Raw genomic sequence first — 13,391 nt, forward strand, 5'->3', positions numbered from 1 at the left:
CAGGAAGTCATGGCAGGAATAATGTAGTTTGTCTATCGGAGACACCGCTTATAGATGGATACTTTCTCTTGGTTCTGCTCTTGCTATATTGGTGACTTAGAGTCTGAGGCGGCAAACAGGACGAAAAAAGGATGAAGTAAACGGACCGGGGACCTGTAGGCCGCTGCTACTGTTGCTGCCAATCAATAGGCGTTAGTGCCCCGGAAGTGGCTGACCTACTGGGTTTGAAGGGGGTGGGGCGTTTCTCTTACTACGGTGGCCGGGGAGCTCGAGGTGCCTGCAGCTGCGGCGCTGAGGTCGGGGCGTCTGCGTGTGTGGCGGCTGCTTTTGTGGCGGCTGCTGGTGGAGCTGGAACATTTCCCGGTTGGTGGCTCCTGCACGTTGTTTACATTTCTCCAGTTCTGTTTTCGGTTTTTCGGTGAGGGGTCGACTTGAGGTTCCTCTGACTCCGCTAGCCTCAGAGGAGGTTGGGAATTAGTGTCTCTGGTCCTTCCAAATGACCGGGTTTCTTGGGGGCTCCTGCCCTCAGGGGAGACCCAGTAGCCAACAGTTTAGGCTCTCTGAGGGTTTCGGTGCCTCCCTCATCTCTGTTTCTGGTGTAATTTGTTTTCTGACTCCTTGCCCTTCCTGGTCTCCAGAGCTAACGAACCGTAAGCCTTCCTGTGGGCAGCTGTTCCCCCTCTCCTAGAGGCTTTTCGTACGTGTTTCAGGCACGATCGGTAGTCCCTAAGCTATAGCATCCATTTAACTCCTTCCCAATTTTCTCCGTTAAAAAAAGAACAGAAAAGAGAAAAAAAAAAAAATCCCCCCAAATCAGATTCTCAAGATCTCAATCTTCTCATTCCTAACTCCTTTATCCCTTTTTAGGCCTTTGTTACTGCTTCAGACTCTTAACACATTTGCCTGAATATCTTAATGCTTTTCCATTCAGACATTAACGTTTAATCACTTTATTTGTTTCTTACTCATCCTCAACTCTTCGACTTCCATCCACATGTCAGGGCTTTTTAGGTTGGATGTTCAAACACATTCTTATGATGACTGGTGAATACGAGACGAACAGCCAAGCATGACTCTGCTTATGAAGTTTATACTTAAGATCTATTTGGCTTACATTTTTGTTTTGTATTGATTATTCTCCCACAAGGGGGATTCACTGCTACCCTATGGTTAGAGGAGAATACCTCGTCCTACAGCTTTTTGTATCTGAATTAACTTAGATGGGATTTTTTTCCCTTCTCCTACTCGAAACATATGTCCCCAGTAGAATTTTTGCGATGATTTTGTGTCAATTAATAGCAGATAGACACAAGGGAATGCTCTTTCCTCCTTAGTTGTTTATGATTTGTAATTAGATTGTGAGTCATTGAAAATACACAGAGGGATTAGAAAAGCTTTTGAAAGGTAAAGTCTGTGTGTGTACCAATTTACAAGTAAATAAAGTGTCTTCCCTGAACAAGGGAGAGTTTCTAATTAGTCGAATAATCTGATGCTGTATTGAATTAATTATCAGTTCTTTCACTGTAAAATTTTGGGACGTGTTTAAAGTTAAAAAGTAGCCAATATGAGAACTTTTATAGTTTAGTAAAAAGAGTTTAAAAACCATTTAACTGATGCTCATTTTTCTGTAAAATGGAATACAAATATATTGAAAAGTTTATCTGTTGTGATTGTTTATGAGATATTTCTCTCTCTCTATATATATTTAATTTATTTAGTTTTGGCTGCGTTGGGTGTTCGTTTCTGTGCGCCGGCTTTCTCTAATTGTGGTGAGCGGGGGCTACTCTTTGTTGTGGTGCGCGGGCTTTTCATTGTGGTGGCTTCTTGTTGCAGAGCACGGGCTCTAGGCACGCGGGCTTCAGTAGTTGTGGCTCGCGGGCTCTAGAGCACAGTCTCAGTAGTTGTGGCGCATGGGCTTATTTGCTCTGCGGCATGTGGGATCTTCCCGGACCAGGGCTCGAACTCGTGTTCCTTGCATTGGCAGGCGGATTCTTAACCACTGCGCCACCAGGGAAGCCCCTCTGCATAATTTGTTAGATCTGGTAAAACAGCATTGTTTACTATTCAGTAATGTTTTGTAGACAGAAATTTTTGCACTTCTTGTCTTTCTTGGGGCCATGTAAGTTAAATAACTTTGCAGCTTTCTTCTATTATGAGTATTTTACTATTCTAATAGCAAAATTATTGTTCTTCTTTAGGAGTCAAAGATAATCTCTATGTCAATAAAATATAAATATTAATACATGTACCCAGTCTAAATGAGGTTATTCCTAATTAGTCAGAAATGGTTTTAGCCACGTTTAAGAGTGGGGCTAAATGTATAATATTTCAGAATTAATTCACTCATGAAATTCTTTATTGGATGAATGATAGGCTAGACATTACTCACATTTTTTATATTTTTCCTGAGATTTTATTCATTTAGTAGGCATTTATTAAATGCTTCTTACTATTTAACTTTTGTCACAATATCATCAAAACATTTATTGAGAACATCCCCTTGCCCTCAGCTCTGTACCAGATGCTTTAAAGCAAGGGTCCCCACCCCCCAGGCCACGGACTGGTACTGGTCTGCGGCCTGTTAGGAACGGGGCTGCCCAGTAGGAGGTGAGTGGTGGGCCAGCGAAGCTTCATCTGCGGCTTCCCATCACTTGCATTACCACCTGAACCATATTCCCCTCCCCACGAAACTGGTTCCTGGTGTCAAAAAGTTTGGGGAACGCTGCTTTAAAGCATTATTGCATTAAATCATTATACCAACTCATTGAGCTATTGAGTATTATTTACATTTAGCAGATGAAGAAACTGAAGCTCAAAGAATTCAAGTAATTTAGTCCAGTTCCTTTTGACTCTTCCCACTTACTACAGTTGCAAAGATTTGTTCACTACTCTGCAATATATAAAGAGCATTAATTCAATAAATACTTGCTAAGCAGCTATTACGTACCAGATACTCTTCTGGGTGCTGGGAATAGAACAGTGAACAAGAGACAAAAGTCTCTGCTCTTAGGGAGCTTACATTCTATTAGAATGTTTGACATGTAAACCTTGCCTTCAAGAAACAAAATATAGCCAGTATGCATTTGGTTTTATGTGTTTTAGAATGTTAAGGTTGAAAAGAGAGATTAACCAGGGAATATTTCATGAAGAAGATGAGATTTGATCTAGAACTAAAATAGTATAAATTTGGTAGGTAGAAATTGGGAGGAAAGTAATTCCAGTTTGAGGCATAAAATGAGCAAAATTCTAAATTGTAGGAGAGAGAGATTAGTGGGAGGGACAGTTAACTGGATTGCTTTGTATCTTCATTTCTTTGCATATAGGTGGGCAGTGTTGGCTGAATTTGAAACAAATGTTTAAATGAATGAAGCTGTGGCAAGACCTCAGATACCAGGCAATGAGGAATTAGATAGATCTAGTGTTGTTATTGTGGGATTTAAAGAAAAGAATTAATTGGATAACTGTTGGTGAAAGAACCAGTAAGCACTGTTAATTATTGAATGTTGGGAGTGGCGTGGTGGCCAAAGGAGAAGGGAGGCTAGACTACCAGGTTTGAACTGAGTGGGTCAGGTGTATTGTAGATTTACCTGTGACGAGGGTTTTTTATTTGTTTGTTTATTTTATTCCAAGGTGCACCATTATTTTATGAACTGCCGTGAAAGAAAAAAAATATTGCCCATTAAACATAAAAAGATTGTCAACTGTAAGGTGTATTCAGTTTCAGAGTTTAAAATGTAAAAATGTGTGATCTAGAAATGATGAAATAAGGTACTCCTTATGATGGTTCCTGAGTCTTGTAACTACTTAATTTTTTTGGACTGTTTATAAATGTTTGTAATCTTTGACATGCATTCAATCATTTAGCATTTATTTATTTACTGGGCACGCTTCTAGGCCACAGTGACATAGTGATGAGTAAATGCAGTCTCTACCTCATAGAACTTATGAGGGGAGGCAGACATAAATCAAATATTCCATCAAAGAAATGTAAAGTTGCAACTATTGTAAATTCTGTGAAAAAGGACTTGATGTTATACAGAAGAAAAACTGTTTACAGAGGAGATAAGAGTGTGGATGAGGAGAGGCCAGATGAGAGATGGTAATATCTTAGACAAGGTGGTGGTGAAGACAGGTAAAATTGGATGGGTTTTAGAGATGTTTAGGAGGTAGAACTGGGTGATGAATTGGTTATGAGGAATGAGGGAGAGAAAGGTGCCATCAGCCACCACTACCATTTTGGCTTATGTAACTGGATGGATTGTGGTACAGTTCATTGAGGTAGAGAACATTGTAAGATGACTGGGTTTGGGGGGACATGCTTTGTTTCTTAATATTTTTTCACCGTGGCATCAGTGTTCAAGGTTTATGTCTTAATTATTCTTTTTTCCTTTTATGTTGTTGTTTAAGTTAAGTATGTTTGAGGAATGCTGTACCTGAAATAAGTTTTTTCAGTATTTTTTCCCTTGAGTGGGCAGGGATAAGGTTCTAGATGAAGGCTTTTGGAAATATGTTGGTATTTGTTTTGAATTTATATGTAACATATTCAACCATATATATGAATAGGTAACTGAGTAATACAGCTCTATATCATTTTTATTTGCACTTGGGATTTGGCAGTAAATTGGGCATCTGGTTAAATTCTAACTTCACTCAGTTGGTGTATGTGTAAATATAAATATGTGTATTAGGGAAAAAAGACATGCTTATGATTTTCTTTGAAATAACTCCATTGTGTAGTTTTTGGTAGATATTGAATTAATACAGTCAGTTATTATTTAAATTTTACATTTCATTGTAAAGCAGTAGAGGGTACAGAGCAAAAAGCTTGGGCTTGGAGTCAAATTGCCTGGATTCAAGGTGTGTTTTGCTATTTAGTAGCAGTATGATCTTGCAAAAGTTATTCAGCCTTTGTTATTTTTTAAATCTATAAAATGAGGATAATAATAGTACGTGCCTTATAGAGTTGTTGTGAGGATTAAGTGAGATGGTATGTGTGCATAGGTTTACAAAATTCCTGGTACAGAGTTTGTTTATTATTATTGTTATTATTATTATAGTGATGTGGTGTCTGGGATCATCTGTACTTCTGTAACAACATTTTAATTTAGAGTTCCTTTTAACTAATAGATCTTGATTGGGGAAAAAATCGTTTGGTAGTCATATTTGGATTTGGAGAAAATGTTATACAAGACAGCTTTTGTGTATTCACAATTGTCCTAGGTGAGTCAGCACATGTCATCTTTCACAGAATTCTCATCAGAGATTATGGTTAGTCTACAGCTATAATTGGAAGTTAATGATGGATTGGCTTATAATTACTTATTATTTGTTAGGATTATTACTTTCATTTTTAGTCCAACCTGTCTGAACTTTGTACTGGCTTTTAGGTCTTATGGATAGGGTGAAGAAGTAGTTAAATGTTATAAAGTCTGATCAGCTGCTCTAAAGTCGATTTAATTTCCATCCTACTTTTTTCCCCAACTTTTTTTCTTTTGAAAGTTTCAAACCTATACAAAAAAGTTTAAAGAGTAGTACAACAAATACCTGTATATCCTTTACCTAGACTCACTAGTTGTTAACATTATGCTTCTTTTGCTTTTTTGCTTTTTTTCTAACACACACACACAAATGTACACTTTTTTTTTCCTTGCTGAAGCATTTGAAAGTAAGGTGGAAACATCATGATACTTCTAAATACTTCATCATGCATCGCCTAGGAACTAGGACATCCTTCTACATAACCATAATGCCATTAGCATACCCAAATAATTTAATTTTGATATGATAATATTATCTAATGTATAGGCCATATGAAAAAATTCAGATTTACCCGGATGTTCCAGTAATGTCTCTTATAGCTTTTTAGGAAAATAACACTGAATTGAGTAAGAGATTTCATTGAATTGTATTTGGTTGTCATATCTCTCTGTTTTCTTTTATGTAGAACAATCCTCACCTTTTCTTTTTCCTCCTATCTTCCTTACTTTTTTTTTTTTTTTTTTTTGTGGTACGCGGGCCTCTCACTGCTGTGGCCTCTCCCATTGCAGAGCACAGGCTCCGGACGCGCAGGCTCAGCGGCCATGGCTCACGGGCCCAGCCGCTCCGCGGTATGTGGGATCTTCCTGGACCGGGGCACGAACCCGCGTCCCCTGCATCGGCAGGCGGACTCCCAACGACTGCGCCACCAGGAAAGCCCCTTCCTTTTTTTTTTTTTTTTTTGGTGTTTCAATACATTGACATTTTTGAAAAGTCTAGGCCAATTGTTTTGTAGAATGCCTCACAAAATGAATTTGATTGTTTCTTCACAGTTTCAGGCTAAATAGTTTTTTTTTCAAGACTGTTACATGGTAGTTATTGTAAACTTTCCATTTGATCACATCAAGAGTAATGTAATGATAATTTGTCCATTTATTGGTGATGTTAAGGTTGATCACTTAGGTTAACCAGATTCCTACATTTTAAAGGTGTCTTTTCCCTTTTATACTTAACGATTAATCTGTGGAGGTGATACTTTATCATTAGATATTCTGTTTTCCAACAATTTTTTTTCTATACGGTGGTTTTAGTAGCCATTGATAAACCTTGCCTGAATAAATCATTGCATTGGTTGTTGCCAAATAATGGTTTTCCAGTTCTCTCAATCCTTCTACATATGTTTGCTGGCTATTTTCTTTAAAGAAGAGATATTCCTCCTCTCACTTTTTATTTTATTTTAAAGGAAGATACAAAAAAATTTTATTTATTTATTTGGCTGCATTGGGTCTTAGTTGTGGTGCGTGGGCTCTTTGTTGAGGCGTGTGCGCTTCTCTCTAGTTGTGGCGCATGAGCTCCAGAGCGCACAGGCTTAGCTGCCTGGTGGCCTATGGGATCTTAGATCCCTGACCAGGGATCGAACCCTCGTCCCCTGCACTGGAAGGCGGATCCTTAACCACTGGAACACCAAGGAAGTCCCTCTCCTTTTATTTTAGTACCTCTATGTACCCAAGGATTCCTTTTTAAAAAACGTATCCGATGTGATGATCTGTTACCATTATTCTTTTTGATGACTGAATTATCTCAAATTTGTTTAGGCCCTTCAAACTAGTTCCTGTGGCCTTTGCATATGTCCACATTGGTATTTGGGCACCTTCTTACTTCTTTGTACAATAAGGTGTTCCAGGCTCACCTTGTATATTCTACTTGGAATCAACTGTTTAACAGTGGAGCCCTCGTTCATTTTAGTGGAAAATGGTACTTAGAAACCAAAATTTGGGCATTGAATATACTCACTACTACTACTGTTGTTGCTTCTAGGCCCTTTAAATGGTTACACACATACACACACATTTTTTAAAAGAAATCATGATTTTATAGGATACCTTCAATTCAAGTTCAGAATCACAGAGTTCATCTTTACCTTTCCTCAGTTCATATTTGTATCTCCCTTTTCCTACAGGGAGAATTCTGATTCTCAACCATATCAATATATTTACTCATTTAATCTGCCCTACACACACATATGATAGTTTTGGAATTGCTATACTGATACTCCCTCCTGCAACAGATTTACCAAGTAAAGATTTCTTTGCCACTTTATGTCCTTATAATATATCCCACTAAAGATATATAGTCAAAGAAAGCGGGTGTTCAAAGGTATTTGAATTATTTCTTCTGTGATTATGTTATCAATTTAAAATATATTTAAGTTCCTACTAAACTACTTTTTAATAGACTCTTTCTGTAAAATCGGTTATCTGTAAAACTACTAAAGTAGACATAATAATTTAAAACTTTATCATAATATATAGTAATAGGGAGCTCTAGGATAGTTATATCAGATAGAGAATATGCAGTTTTTATCTTTATAAGGCTTTAAATTTGTAGCTCTTTTTTTCAAATTGATATAATTTTTTACTGTTTAAAATTAGAAACGAGGAAAATGTCATCAAACAATTCCATTTGTAAGCCAAAACAATTATGTTTGTGAACATTTTAAACAGTGCTCTTCTTTTGACTGATGATACAATTCAAGCATTAATCTTTAACAATAGACATAATTGTTCAGGGTACTTTAACTCATTCCTAAAAAATATGGCGTTTTCCTGTATTGACACCCAGAATAGAAAGATTTATGTTATTTGTATGTCCTTGTTCTTTGTATTTGAAGAATGCCAGTTATGACTGTGTGTTACCCTGTGATTTTTTTCATGTGTGAATGTTCTCATTGGAAGTGGAAAAATATTTCTCTTAATTATTATAGCATTTTATTTATTACTATTATTATTTTTTGCGGTACGCGGGCCTCTCACTGCTGTGGCCTCTCCCATCGCGGAGCACAGGCTCCGGACGCGCAGGCTCAGTGGCCATGGCTCACGGGCCCAGCCGCTCCGTGGCACGTGGGATCCTCCTGGACCAGGGCACAAACCCGTGTCCCCTGCACCGGGAGGCGGACTCTCAACCACTGCGCCACCGGGGAAGCCCGGGATTGATATTTGTTAATAAAAATGCAAACAGGTAGAAAAGGTTACAGTAGATGAAAAACTTCCTCACAGGTCAATTTATTTGATGGGATAGTTAAAAGCACATCAAAAATTCGAAATCAATATCTATATTTCTTTTGCTGCAGAATACCATTTGGGGAAGATGCCCAACCATACACAAATCCTGGAATCCTGCAGTGTTTTTATTGGTTGTGCTGCGTGACTGAGATATATTCTGTAGAATCAGTTCCCTAAAGTTCTGTCAGTTTTTACTGGCTTTAAATCCTCAGTGGATAAAATATTCTATTTATTGCCGTATGGGGGAGGCTGATTATCCTTATCTGCTCTTCAAGGACATCGATTTGAGTACTGTTTACATTTATCAATTTATAATTTATCGACTATCTTAATGTGTGGTTGTGGTTAGAAAAGTGACTCTCTAAAAATGACATTTGGGTCTCAACCGATGATTTTCATATCGAATGTTGTAGTTCTGTCTTCCAAAACAGCTCTGTTTAGTCTTCACTCTGCACTTCAAATCATTAACAATAAAGTTGAGGAATGAACCTCATCTAGTGGCTTTATCTATGTTTACTGAGGTAAAGAGTTTTCTCCTCTTTAATGCTATTATTTTTAAATTAAAACTGGAATCATCAGAATGTAAACAGCAAACAGAAATATGGAAATGGTGGATGATAAAATTTGTTGTAGTATGCGTTAGTGAAGAATGTCTACTTGAAAAAAGTGTTACCAATTTCTCTGAAGTTTTAAGAAATAAACCATAAATCCCTTCTAAAAAGTATTTGGAAATTGTGGAGAATGTTATTTGGATGGTTTTTTAGACTGAGGCTCTGATAACACTACATAAAATAACCAAGAGTTTTGGCGTATCATTTTTTTTTTTCCTGGAGCAGTCAAACCATGTATTTTAGGTATCACAGGAGATTGAAATATACTGGATAATGGGTAAATCATCTCTTCACTTTATAATTGATAGACTAGTGAATTTTAATTCATTTCTAATTTTTTTTTTTAAATCAGGAGACTTTTGGAAAGGGAATTTGTAGGTGAGGATAGTTTAGAATTGTGGTTTCTTAATTTGTATGTGTTTTTTCTTTTACAGTTAAACTAAAAGTACTGTTTGTCTTGCCTTTCCCTGGCAAACAAAAAGAAAAAATTTTTTTCTTCATTGATTTTTTAAAATTATTATATACATTTTCTTCCAGCTTTATTGAGGTATAATTGACACACAGCACTGTATAAGTTTAAGATGTACAGCATAATGATTTGACTTACATACATCATGAAATGATTATCACAGTAAGTTGAGTAATCATCTGTCATCTCATATAGATACAAAATTAAAGAAATAGAAAAAAAATTATTGTGAAGAGAACTCAGGATTTACCCTCTTAAGTTTCATATATAACATACAGCAGTGCTAATTATATTTATCATGTTAATTACATCCCTAGTACTTATTTATCTTACAACTGGAAGTTTGTAACTTTTTTTTTTAAATAACTGGAAGTTTATACTTTTTTCTTTTTTTGGAAGTTTGTACCTTTTGACTACCTTCATCCAACTCCCCCTCTGCCATCCCCTCCTCTGGTAACCAGAAATCTGATGTCTTTTTCTATGAGTTTGTTTGTTTTTGAAGTATAATTGACCTAAACACTATGTTAGTTCCTATTAACATAGTGATTTGGTATTTTTATACATTTTAAAATGATCACCACAATTAGTTACAGTATGTCACCATCCAAAGATATTATGTAATTATTAACTGTATTCCCTATTCATACCTGAGACTCATTTAAAGAAAATATTTTAGTAGACTGAATGGATGCAAGTATTAATTTATGCTTTTTCCTCTTTCCAGATCTCACCACATTTATTTTTAGGAGAAAAAAAAATTATGAGTTAACAAGGGGTAGCCTCCAAGTCCTTTTACTCAGCTAAAGCTGTTCTGGGGAACTACGTTGAGGAAGTTAAGTTTTGTAAATGACTAAATAGCTGAATCTGATGTCTTTGAGAAACACAAGAATAATGTTGTTTATCTTAAAAGGGAAAAAAGCACTTTGTCTCAGCATTTTTATCTTTCTCATAGACTGTTTAGGAACTTTATAATAGGATGTCTTCTCTGTAGATTTCTTAGTTGAGCAGTTTAAGTTGTTTTTGTTAGAATTTAACATAACCTGGACATACTTGTAATTTCCTATGTTAAGTTTTTCATTTGAGCGATTTATTTTTGAATAATTCTGTTATTATTTTAAAAGAGGCTCGATGTAAACAATTTAATAAAGACAAGTACAAAAAAAAAGTAGAAATGACATTGCATAATGTCAGCATAGAGTCTCAACATAAATCATACCTTGTTAAATAAAGCTTCTCCTAATGTTAAAAAAAATGATATTGCATCTCTTAGAGATTTCCATTTTTAACATTATGGACTTTTTAAAAAAATATTTATTGGAGTATAATTGCTTTATATTGCTGTGTTAGTTTCTGCTGTATAACAAAGTGAATCAGCTATACGTATACTTATATCCCCATATACTCTCCCTCCTGTGTCTCCCTCCCAGCCTCCCTATCCCACCCCTCTAGGTGAACACAAAGCACCAAGCTGATCTCCCTGTGCTATGCAGCTGCTTCCCACTAGCTATCTGTTTTACATTTGGTAGTGTATATATGTCAGTGCTACTCCCTCACTTTGTCCCAGCTTACCCTTCCCCCTCCCATGTCCTTAAGTCTATTCTCTATGTCTGTGTCTTTATTCCTGTCCTGCCCCTAGGTTCTTCAGAACCATTTTTTTTAAGATTCCATATATATGTGTTAGCATACGGTATTTGTTTTTTTCTTTCTGACTTCACTCTGTATGACAGACTTTAGGTCCATCCCCCTCACTACAAATAACTCAATTTCGTTTCTTTTTATGGCTGAGTAATATTCCATTGTATATATGTGCCACATCTTCTTTATCCATTCATCTGTTAATGGACACTTAGGTTGCTTCCATGTCCTGGTTATTGTAAATAGTGCTGCAGTGAACATTGTGGTACATGACTCTTTTTGAGTTATGGTTTTCTCAGGGTATATGCCCAGTAGAGGGATTGCTGGGTTATGTGATAGTTCTATTTTTAGTTTTTTAAGGAACCTCCATACTGTTCTCCACAGTGGCTGTATCAATTTACATTCCCACCAACAGTGCAAGAGGGTTCCCTTTTCTCCACACCTCTCCAGCCTTTATTGTTTGTAGATTTTTTTTATGATGGCCATTCTGACTGGTGTGAGGTGATATCTCATTGTAGTTTTTTTTTTTTTAACATCTTTATTGGGGTATAATTGCTTTACAATGGTGTGTTAGTTTCTGCTTTATAACAAAGTGAATCAGTTATACATATACATATGTTCCCATATCTCTTCCCTCTTGCGTCTCCCTCCCTCCCACCCTCCCTATCCCACCCCTCCAGGCGGTCACAAAGCACCGAGCCGATATCCCTGTGCCATGTGGCTGCTTCCCACTAGCTATCTACCTTACGTTTGTTAGTGTGTATATATCCATGACTCTCTCTTGCCCTGTCACAGCTCACCCTTCCCCCTCCCCATATCCTCAAGTCCGTTCTCCAGTAGGTCTGTGTCTTTATTCCTGTCTTACCCCTGGGTTCTTCATGACATTTTTTTTTTCTTCTTAAATTCCATATATATGTGTTAGCATATGGTATTTGTCGTTTTCTTTCTGACTTACTTCACTCTGTATGACAGACTCTATCTAGGTCTATCCACCTCATTACAAATAGCTCAATTTCGTTTCTTTTTATGGCTGAGTAATATTCCATTGTATATATGTGCCACATCTTCTTTATCCATTCATCCGATGATGGGAACTTAGGTTGTTTCCATCTCCGGGCTATTGTAAATAGAGCTGCAATGAACATTTTGGTACATGACTCTTTGAATTTTGGTTTTCTCAGGGTATATGCCCAGTATTGGGATTGCTGGGTCATATGGTAGTTCTATTTGTAGTTTTTTAAGGAACCTCCATACTGTTCTCCATAGTGGCTGAACCAATTCACATTCCCACCAGCAGTGCAAGAGTGTTCCCTTTTCTCCACACCCTCTCCAGCATTTATTGTTTCTAGATTTTTTGATGATGGCCATTCTGACTGGTGTGAGGTGGTATCTCATTGTAGTTTTGATTTGCATTTCTCTAATGATTAATGATGTTGAGCATCTTTTCATGTGTTTGTTGGCAGTCTGTATATCTTCTTTGGAGAAATGTCTATTTAGGTCTTCTGCCCATTTTTGGATTGGGTTTTTTGTTTTTTTTAATATTGAGCTGCATGAGCTGCTTGTATATTTTGGATATTAGTCCTTTGTCCGTTGCTTTGTTTGCAAATATTTTCTCCCATTCTGAGGGTTGTCTTTTCATCTTGTCTATGGTTTCCTTTGCTATGCAAAAGCTTCTAAGTTTCATTAGGTCACGTTTGTTTATTTTTGTTTTTATTGTCCTATAGATTTTGGATTGTCGTGTTTTTGTTTCCATTTGTCTCCAGGTATTTTTTGATTTTTTCAGTGACCTCAAAATCATGCTAGTAAACATTGGTTGTTTACTAGCAAATTGCTTAGCTTCCTTGTGTTTGTGCTTTTTTGCAGTATTGTTCTTGTAGTTGATTTCTAGTCTCATAGCATTCTGGTCAGAAAGGATTCATGATATAATTTGGATTTTATTAAATTTACTGAGACTTGTTTTGTGGCCTAGCGTTTGATTTATCCTGGAGAAAGTTCCATGTGCATTTGTAAAGAATGTGTATTTGGCTGTTTTTGAATGGTATGTTCTCTATATATCTTTGAAATGCGTTTGATCTAATGTGTCATTTATACCCCTTTTTCCAAATTGATTTTCTGTCTGGATGATTTTCAGTTCATGTA

The 13,391-nt window shown here is 36.6% G+C and overlaps 1 protein-coding gene across 3 annotated transcripts in view; it reads left to right on the forward strand.

The window, feature by feature from the left end:
* Nucleotides 1-13,391, forward strand: part of ATG4C (autophagy related 4C cysteine peptidase) — a 90,368-nt gene continuing 76,977 nt past the window's right edge. The window contains exon 1 of one of the 3 annotated variants that reach the window (XM_067726386.1): nt 1-363. The gene's annotated coding sequence lies outside the window, so the exon portion shown is untranslated. The remainder of the gene's footprint in view (nt 364-13,391) is intronic. The other 2 variants (XM_067726387.1, XM_067726385.1) reach the window with 2 other exon arrangements.

The sequence above is a fragment of the Pseudorca crassidens genome, chromosome 2 (assembly GCF_039906515.1).
Source record: "Pseudorca crassidens isolate mPseCra1 chromosome 2, mPseCra1.hap1, whole genome shotgun sequence".
Taxonomy (NCBI): Eukaryota; Metazoa; Chordata; class Mammalia; order Artiodactyla; family Delphinidae; genus Pseudorca; species Pseudorca crassidens.